The following is an 8,796-nucleotide window of genomic DNA, read 5'->3' as shown; positions in this document are numbered from 1 at the left end:
GCTATGGAGTACATCTTTTCTAACAAACTTAATTCCCTAAGTCTGGCGTGTCAGCCAATATAAACAGCGCTTGATGAATGAGATTCAAGGTGTTCAGTCACCTGAAGCATGTGTTTGATGTAGCTGCGCACGGCCCCAGGACTGTGTTTTTACAGCTGTGGGGACTGTTCAAACGCTTCTCCCTTTTGGCCTCGCATTTTGCTATGACTTTACCCTCTTAGCTCTAAAAAAACCTGGACAATTTCAAAAGAACAGTATGAAATAGGAGACAGTCATTTTTTTTTTGGATGTTTCTGAGCCAAAAAAATACTTTAAAGTAAATAAATGAAGTAGGTTGGAAAGTGCTTGTACCTAGGTGGGCTATATATCTCCAAAACGTTCACTTTAGGGTTTGTACGGTTATTACAAGGAGAAACGTATGGATGAAAGGATATCCTGTGATTACAGCAGCGGATTGTAATTGGGACTCTTGAAACAAAGGAATTAATTTTCTTTCATAAGAACTGCTGTACCTGGGGAAATTAAAAAAAAAGTTCTTAAAGTCGTATACATTGTATGGAGCTTTACGATACGGGCAAGTTAAAGTAAAAGCTAGAAATATCATTTTTACGATTGGTAAAAATTTCGCTACCCAAAAAATATCATCTTCTATCAAGGGGTGGAGGTTTTTTAATTTCCGACCAACTTAATCATTTGTTTCTGCAAATATACTGACTACCATATAGATGTCATTGGGTTCGTAAATGAGCTGTCTCCAGGTCTTGTCCATTACTTTGTATGGGCTCCATATGGCCCATTCAGACAAGCCAATAATCAGGGAAGCAGAGTTGTTAGGAATTATTGTAATTTATTGTATTTTTTTATGTAGATGGAAAAAATCTATTTTTTTTGGCTTTTTTACCGTTTTTAACGCAGGGTTTAAATCATTTAAAATTTTTATGAATCAGATTTTTTCAGAGATGACAAATTATTTTTTTTAATTTATTTTTCTCTTTCATTTTTCCTCTATTTTTGAATAGAGGCAAGGAGGGGATTTAAACTTTTATATATTTTTATTTTTTTAGATTTTTAATGCATTTTTTTCATAATCTTACTTTATTTTTAGTCTTTTTAGGGAACTTGAACATGCAATCACTTGATTGAAATAAGATTGTCTTATGAAGCTCAGCAGTGATTTGAGATAGGACTGGCAGACTATGTAATGCAATTGGCATTTGCCGGGTACGCATCCCGCCGAAACCTGTGACGAAAGTGTGTGTCACAAGTTGTTAAGGAAGTAAAGAGTTAATTTTGACTTTTAGGATTGCTACATCCACTGCGTCTATGGTTCTCCACATTGCTCATTTCTTCTGCAAAAGAACTTGAACAGAATATCTTGAAACTACTTGTTTGGGAGAAACCTTGCTGATGCAGTATAACTACCTTGTGTCTTGTTGATGTGCTCCATCTTTCCATGGTGTATGTATAATGCAGGTAAACAGTATGAAACAGCGGAGACACAGGCGGATCAAAGTATATTTCTTTTATTTAACAACTAATATTAATTGTAAAACACATATTATATGGTAACAATTTCTTTACAATGTTTGACAGTAAAATAAGCAGAAAATCACATAACAGAATAAAATATCAGAATACACTAGAATTCAGGGGCTGGTAGTTTAAAATGATCTACTGGAGGGAAGGGGATCTAGATTGTCATTAACTATACCGGGCGATGGGCAGTCTTTTAAAGCTTTGGCAATACTCTGTTCCTATCATAATTCGCTGCCTGTTTCCCCCGTAACTCTCTATCCACTTTTCCGATGCCGGTGTGGCGTCTGCTGGTCCCCGTCTGACTACTGTCTTTCCTTCTATCCGTGCCCGGTACCATATGTCTCTGAAAGAGCTAACGGCCTGTCTCGCGTATCCTTCCTGGTCGCCGACCCAACCGTGAATCTCCGACCTAACACCTTCAGAGTTTCTGCGACGTCCTGTCACTGGCGCACACGTCTGAGTACCGTGCCACCACAACCTGTTCCTGTTCTGTCGACCGACGTCACCCGGGTGAGGAATTTTGACTGGCGTTGCTCGGATCTTCGGGGCTTGACCGTCGACGTCTGGTCTGGGAACCTTGATTGGCGTCGCTCGGATCTTCGGGGCTTGACCAACGACGTCTGGGCTGGGAACCTTGACTGGCATTGCTCGGGTCTTCGGGGCTTGACCGTCGGCGTCTTGGGCGGATACGCGGCACCTTTCTTCCTGACAGAAGCTCCGGACGCTGATGTTGCTCCTCCCGTCTCTCTCCTCGGCAACAGAATCACCTCAGAACTTGCACATGTGCTGTTTTTCTCCTCAGCTTGTTTTCCTGACAACGCTGTACCCAGAATCCTGATCAAACTCCTCCACTCTGCCATGCCTCCATGCTGTTCTGGTTCCACAGTGTCTTGTTTCCTTACATATGACCTGTGACATGAAAGAATAATAAAGTCCTAGAACTGATGATATGGCCACTGTTATGCTCACCTGGTGATGTTATGTTGATTCTCTAAGTCTCAGGTCTGGATGGGCACACGTACCCTGGGCATTGATGCAGCGAGCAGCAAGGCATGTGGACAGCGAGGACTTGGCACACTCAGGAATCTGAGGAGAAACAGGATTGATGAAGTTGGACTTAGCAGAGATGATGCAAGTGCAAACACAAAAAGCACAATTGGTGGAGCACACCAAACACACCAAACATAGGAATAGAGTCTCAATCCCAAGACACAGATGTGTGTCTAAATTGGATCCATGAGAAAAAGTACGAAAAAGTTCAGCAACCGCAAAAGAGTGGAAAATATATATATTAAAACATCACATTTATTTGGTACGTTAAAACCAGGTATGTCAGGACAAAGAGCTAGCAGCTCGAAATGTGTAGATCCGGTGTCTTTTTTATGCGTTTTTATTTATATCACTGGTTTTATCGTACCAAATAAACAAGATATTTTCATATACATATATTTTTTCCACTTTTCTTTTTTTTGCTGTGGCTGGACTTTTTCCTACTTTTTCTCATGGCTCTCATTGCCCAGGAACCGTCCTGAAGCTTCCTTGCACCATTCCCATATTAATGGATTTCTTACACTGGTGAGCTGAAGTCAGTTTTTCTTTCTTTTTGCTCTGTGTCTAAATGGGCCTTAAATAGATCTAATGAGATGACATCAGTGATCCACTCTAGGCAACTTTCAAAACACGATGTGGAGCGCAGCAGGGGCAGTGGACCCAGGGAAAGGAAACAAAGTGGGATCCAGCAGAAATGAATGCAAGCACAAATACAAAAAGCACAGATGGTGGAGCACACCAAACACACCATACATATGAATAGAGTCTCAATCTCAAGACACAGGTGTGTATAAATGGACCTTAAAAAGATCTAGGAAGATGATGTCATTGATCCTCTCTGGGCAACTTGCAAAATCCAAAGTGGAGTACAACATAAGACAATGGGCCCAGAGGAAGGAAACAGAGCGCTGGATACCCAGAACAGGTGTGTAACCGCCCAACAGACTCCTGATCTCAACATCATCTACACTGTCTGGGATCACAGGAAAAGACAGAAGGATTTGCGTATGTGGCGCCCCTGAGGGTTCAGTCGCCACAGGGGTACTGCACCTCAGTAGAGGTGTGGTATCTCCTCTTCCGGGTAAGGATGGAGCATCTCTCAGGACACCACTTCACCATTCAACACTACACCACTCCCGTCCTGTAGGGGGCCTAAATGCACCAGGGTGCTGCCCCGGCCCGGGATAGAGGAGATGGGGGGGAACCAAAGATAGGGGGAACCATGTAGTGGGTGAGGGTGGAGGACACACTTTTAGGCAACACTTACTAATTCATATTTAATCTACGGCCATCTTAAGTTCAAGGTCTTTTGATTGTGATCTTCGTCTCTTGATTGTGGTCCTCTGCTAGAGTCTGCATTCGACTGAAGATACATGGTCCTCGTACTCTGGCCTTGAGACGAGGAGCGGGTCAGAGTTAACCACTGTCTCTACCCGGTCAAGGTCCTTACCTAAGAAGGCCTGGAGGGGAGCAGAGGAGAGACTCCATAGGCTAAAGGATCCTGGGGGATACGGACGGAGCGGCCTATCCACATGCATTCTTTATTCTGGCCTAATCAGAGGGATTCCTGCTGCAAGAGGGTTGACCGGCCCCCGATATCTGACTTTGTTACGTCACGTCTCAGTCAGAAAAGCCCGGAGGCTTATTGGTTCCCAGGGGGATACGGACGAAGCGGCCTACGCCACCTGTATCTCTCACACTGCGTTCACCCAGTGGGACCCGACATTACACCTTGTTCTAGCCACACTAACAGTCAGGAGAAGACTTAGTGGGAGAACCTACCAAGAAGAGGAACACACACCAGAGGGGTCTCGACAGGTGCTCCTGATCTACCTGGAAAGTGCTGGACCCCCTTCCCGGTGGCCGCAGTACGCCGTGAGGAGCAAAGGGAAGCTTTGCGGCTAAAAGTTCATCTGAATGTGAGTAAAAGCCCTGGATGACTTCACACCCAGCTTCAGCCTGTTATTTCCTGCGCGGCACTGCACCCACCATTCCTCATCACACTGCCCTGAGGCCTGCTCCGCCTGCGGGGAGCAGTCCCATCTAAGCTGCCCTTTAACACCGGCCTCAGTGGACTGAAGCAGCGTAGGTGGTGTAGTCGAAAAATACCACTCTTACTTGAAAGCCCATTAAACACCCCCCCTTTTATATGACCGCCCTGGGCACGGACCAGGTCCAGGCCACGACTGCCTCCCCCGCTACCCTTACACAGACTCGGCTCCGAGTAACCCCATTTCCCAGGGAGGGCTGTCACATAAGCCTCATACAGTGAAGACCTGTGGTTAATTCTCCAAGATGTTTGGAATGAAAAAAAAACAACCTTCTTCCGAGTTTCTTTAAAATCCGTGTATAAGTGAAAGTGTACCGAGAAGAATGTGATGAAGAGAAAGGGCGCCCACCAAATATTAATTTGATTTAGATTCCTCTTTTGTTCATTTACTTTGCATTTTGTTAGTTGATAAAAATAAACTATTAACTCTTTGTTTTTGTAAGCTTTCTTTGTAATTTGGAGGAAAATACCTTAGTTTCAAGATTTCCACATATAATATCTGTGCATTGATACAATGTATGCAAAGCAAAATAATTTACACCCGTGTCTTGTTTCTGGGTGTATTTTTTTGCCAGCACATCCCACTTCTCCATTACAACACTCAGTATGGTCCATGGAAGAAAAGCTCGGGATGTCTTGGGTTTCTCGCTTACCTTCCCCTTATGTAACATTAACAAGCACATTGCAAGACATGTCTAATTAGACGTTTTTCATGTCCAGCATTTCATAACGACCCTGCTCATTTTTTTTATATATATATATGTATATATATATATATATATATATATATATATATATATATATATATGTTTTTTTTTTAATACTTTTTTCCTTTCTGGTATACGACTTTTAAATCTGTTTTTAGTTCTGCAACCTTCTTCTGCTTTTCATTAGCGGGAAAACACACACTGGTTGCTAAGGAGCCGACCACAGTAAAATATTACATTTCATGTTTAAAAGATATTACCTCTAGTACATTCTGAAACATGTAATAACACCGAGAAAAAGACTTCTTAAAAAAGCACACAACAAGGAAAAAACAGAGGTAAAACTGTAAAATGTGATTTTTTTTTCCCTCTTCCTAAGGCTATAATGAAGTTAAGGTCTATTTAAAGTACTGTCCTCTCCCCCGTAATTCATATAAGATGCAACAATTACAATGCGCTGCGTAATACTTTGCAGATGTCAAATTACAGGTTAAATAGTAAAAAGTTCCTTTTTATTTTCCGGCCACCCACTCCTGCTCTCTTTATATAGGTGATCAGTGTATCCTGTGTCCGTAGGTGCTGAGATTCCCCCCAACCACTTGCTCATATGGTTTCAATGTTTTCCATATCCTTTCCTAGAGGGGGGTCAGAGAGTTGGATTCCCATTGTTTTCAGGTATAAAAACTTTTCAACTTTTCTTTTTTAAAGTTTGCTGGAACGGAAGATCTGATGTTCTTCTGATTTTTGCCTCTTAAGATAAATAACTTTTGCCGCTCAGGTTCTAGTATTTTAACTATTTGCAAACTGAAGAATTTTAGTGGCAAATAATTTTTTTTTTTGGAATTTTTTAGGCCAAATAGTTTCTAGTATCCAAAAAGAGAAACTAAATGTTTGTTTGTGTTGTTTTTAATGCAATTTTTTATCTTGAGGTGCGTTATTTTTAGATTTTTTGCCCCCTTAGGCTAAGTTCCCACACTGAGTTTCTGGAGCGTTATGTTGCAAATTTTCTTCACTAGTTAGCTAATTAATGTGACTTTTGTTTTATTACGATTTTTATTGTGTTTTATAACACCCTTTTTTATTTTGTTTTTCATCTGCAAATTTTGTTTCTTTTTGGCATGTTATGATTTAAAAAAAAACCAAAACTTTGTTTTGCAAACTGTTTGCTCATAACTTAGTTTAGATAAAACTTTATTGATAAAGTTCTATCAGATTACATGCGGTTTTGTCGCATGCTGCCAATATTATAATTTCAAAAGCACAGTGAGCAGCATGAGATTTTTATAAATCCCATAAATTTTGCTGCGTGTTTTGTACACGAAAATACATGGCAGAAAAAACTGCATCAAATACTCATCCTTGGGAACACCGTCTTAGTTGACCATTTGGCCAAAAGATAATAAAAAGCTACAAGCACAGTGAATTTTTACATTGTAATCCTAAAGCTAGAGTATAATACCCGTTTTCATGCGATGCGAGTACAGACCACGATGCACAGACCGGTTGAGGGTCTCTTAATTTGAGCTCTGCAGACTGATATATGTCTATGAAGCTGTCAAGTCCAGGTCACAAAACCCACAGCCAATCCGTACATCACGTGCCAAACCCGTACTGCAAAAAAACGGATGTTAGTATCTGAGCTACGAGTGTGTTTACACTTAGCGGAGCTGTGCCAAAACTTTCTTCAACTGAATATCAGTTTTATTCACTAAACAAGCTTGTAAATGAGTGGGCAAGTCGCTGCAACAATTGTGACAGTTGTGAATTTACCCTAGTGGTTTGTTGACATGCAGAAATTCTTGCAGCTCTCACATCACATGGTATAACACAGCCAAATAGGAGAGACGGTATAAAAGCTGAGACAGGGAATGCAGCTGACATTTTGGGGGTGAATTTGGATAGTGAAAGGATGTCACAGCTCACAGTTCAGCATTACAGATAGGGAATGAAAGCCATAAAACACTAAAGAAACTGTACAGATAGTGTGTAACAGCATAACATGAAGCAGTGAAGAAGATTAGTGTGTGAGGAACAGGTCGTTGTTTACCATCAGTTACCATATGTTTACCTATAGCCATATATGCTGAGGTCAATTGGACATTACTAAGGCAGTCTTTGCCTGAAAAGTGTCTAATACAGTCCTAGGAGACCTCAGAGTGTTACACACGTCTTTCCAGGGCAATTGGAGGCTTTGGAGTACTTTTGATTTGCAGCTAATCGAATCACCGTGAGTTGATTTTTTTTTTATTCTGAGCAGCTGGTGAATATGTTCACAGTAATACTACGTGTGTCATACTTTATAGTCGAGATGTCATTTTTCTTACTTGGTGATGAAAGTCTTTACTTCATTTTTTGGATTTCTAAGACCTATATTATTTTTGCCAACATTCAAGTCCCAAATCGTTAAGTTTTTTTGAACTGCACTTTTATTTTGTACAGGAACAGCCCGAAAATTGTAATGTGAATTAGAATTAACCCCGTCCCTTCTACGTTCATACTTATGATACAGTCCCTAAAAAAGTCTAAATTAAAGTGTTCATTATGTAAACAGTCAATATCTAAATGTACATTGTCGACCACCCACAGAGACTAATAAAATACTATAAATTTAATATTGTGCTCCCTCCATGCAGAAAAGGCAAAGAACTTCTTTCCCTATGAACCTCGATCTGTTCAACTTTCCTGACTGATTTCATTTTTAACACTATAATTTCCATTTTAAAGGGGGAAATGTTTCTTTTTTGCAATTTATTTTTAAAACATTATAATTTCATTAACAAACTAAGGAGATGATATAAAAGTAAAGCCACCGACCTGAACCGTCTCCACCAGCTCTGGGTCAGACTTTATCATGTTTTTTTTTTTGTTTGTTTTGGTCCATTCTCCAGTTTTATTCTCTCCATGAAATATGGAGAACTTAAAATGTCAAGTTTGCTTTTAGAACATATAATAAACAGGAATTGAAAGTCGATTCTACATAATATCATTTTTTATATTAAGAACAAATTCCATGTGTTTTCTATAAAATGTCTGCCATGCCGTATCTAAAACTATAAAAAAAAAAAAACAAAGGTCTCCTTCAGGAAAAAAAAAAGAACTGGAAGGCTCGCCAATACCTATCCCGTCTATATCCTCAAGAAAACCAGTCTATAGATTAAGTATTGACATGAAGCACATCATCATCATCAATGTCTTCAATGATATTTAAAAGGCCTGTCCATTTTGATTGATCTCTTTTTTTAGAAGAGTTTTTCCAAAAATAAGCTGAACAGTTGAGTTTCTTGTTAATAGGAACCCTGACGATAACCTGAAATAGTTAGGGAAACCCAGCAGTAAGTGTTTAACTTTCCTGCAGCACCCCCAGAGGGGAGATGGAGTATTGCATGGTTCTCATTGAAATGCAAAGGCCATTTGTAAAATACACAAAAATGCAGAGTCCTCCAGAAAAAGATA

At 40.2% G+C, this 8,796-nt stretch overlaps 1 long non-coding RNA gene across 1 annotated transcript; it reads right to left on the bottom strand.

Annotated features, from left to right (window-relative positions):
- Positions 1–1,630: 1,630 nt before the first annotated feature.
- LOC141160891 (uncharacterized) lies at positions 1,631–8,262 on the bottom strand. The gene is made up of 3 exons (XR_012250558.1): positions 8,158–8,262; positions 2,559–2,622; positions 1,631–2,445 (listed from the first exon to the last, which is right to left on the bottom strand). It is a non-coding gene; the product is annotated as an uncharacterized lncRNA (long non-coding RNA).
- Positions 8,263–8,796: the final 534 nt, after the last annotated feature.

Source organism: Phyllobates terribilis, unplaced genomic scaffold (genome assembly GCF_046119375.1).
Source record: "Phyllobates terribilis strain yellow unplaced genomic scaffold, ASM4611937v1 Scaffold_9__5_contigs__length_417890890, whole genome shotgun sequence".
Taxonomy (NCBI): Eukaryota; Metazoa; Chordata; class Amphibia; order Anura; family Dendrobatidae; genus Phyllobates; species Phyllobates terribilis.
The sequence above is the reverse complement of the archived record's forward strand: the minus strand, read 5'-3'. Positions and strand labels throughout refer to the sequence as shown.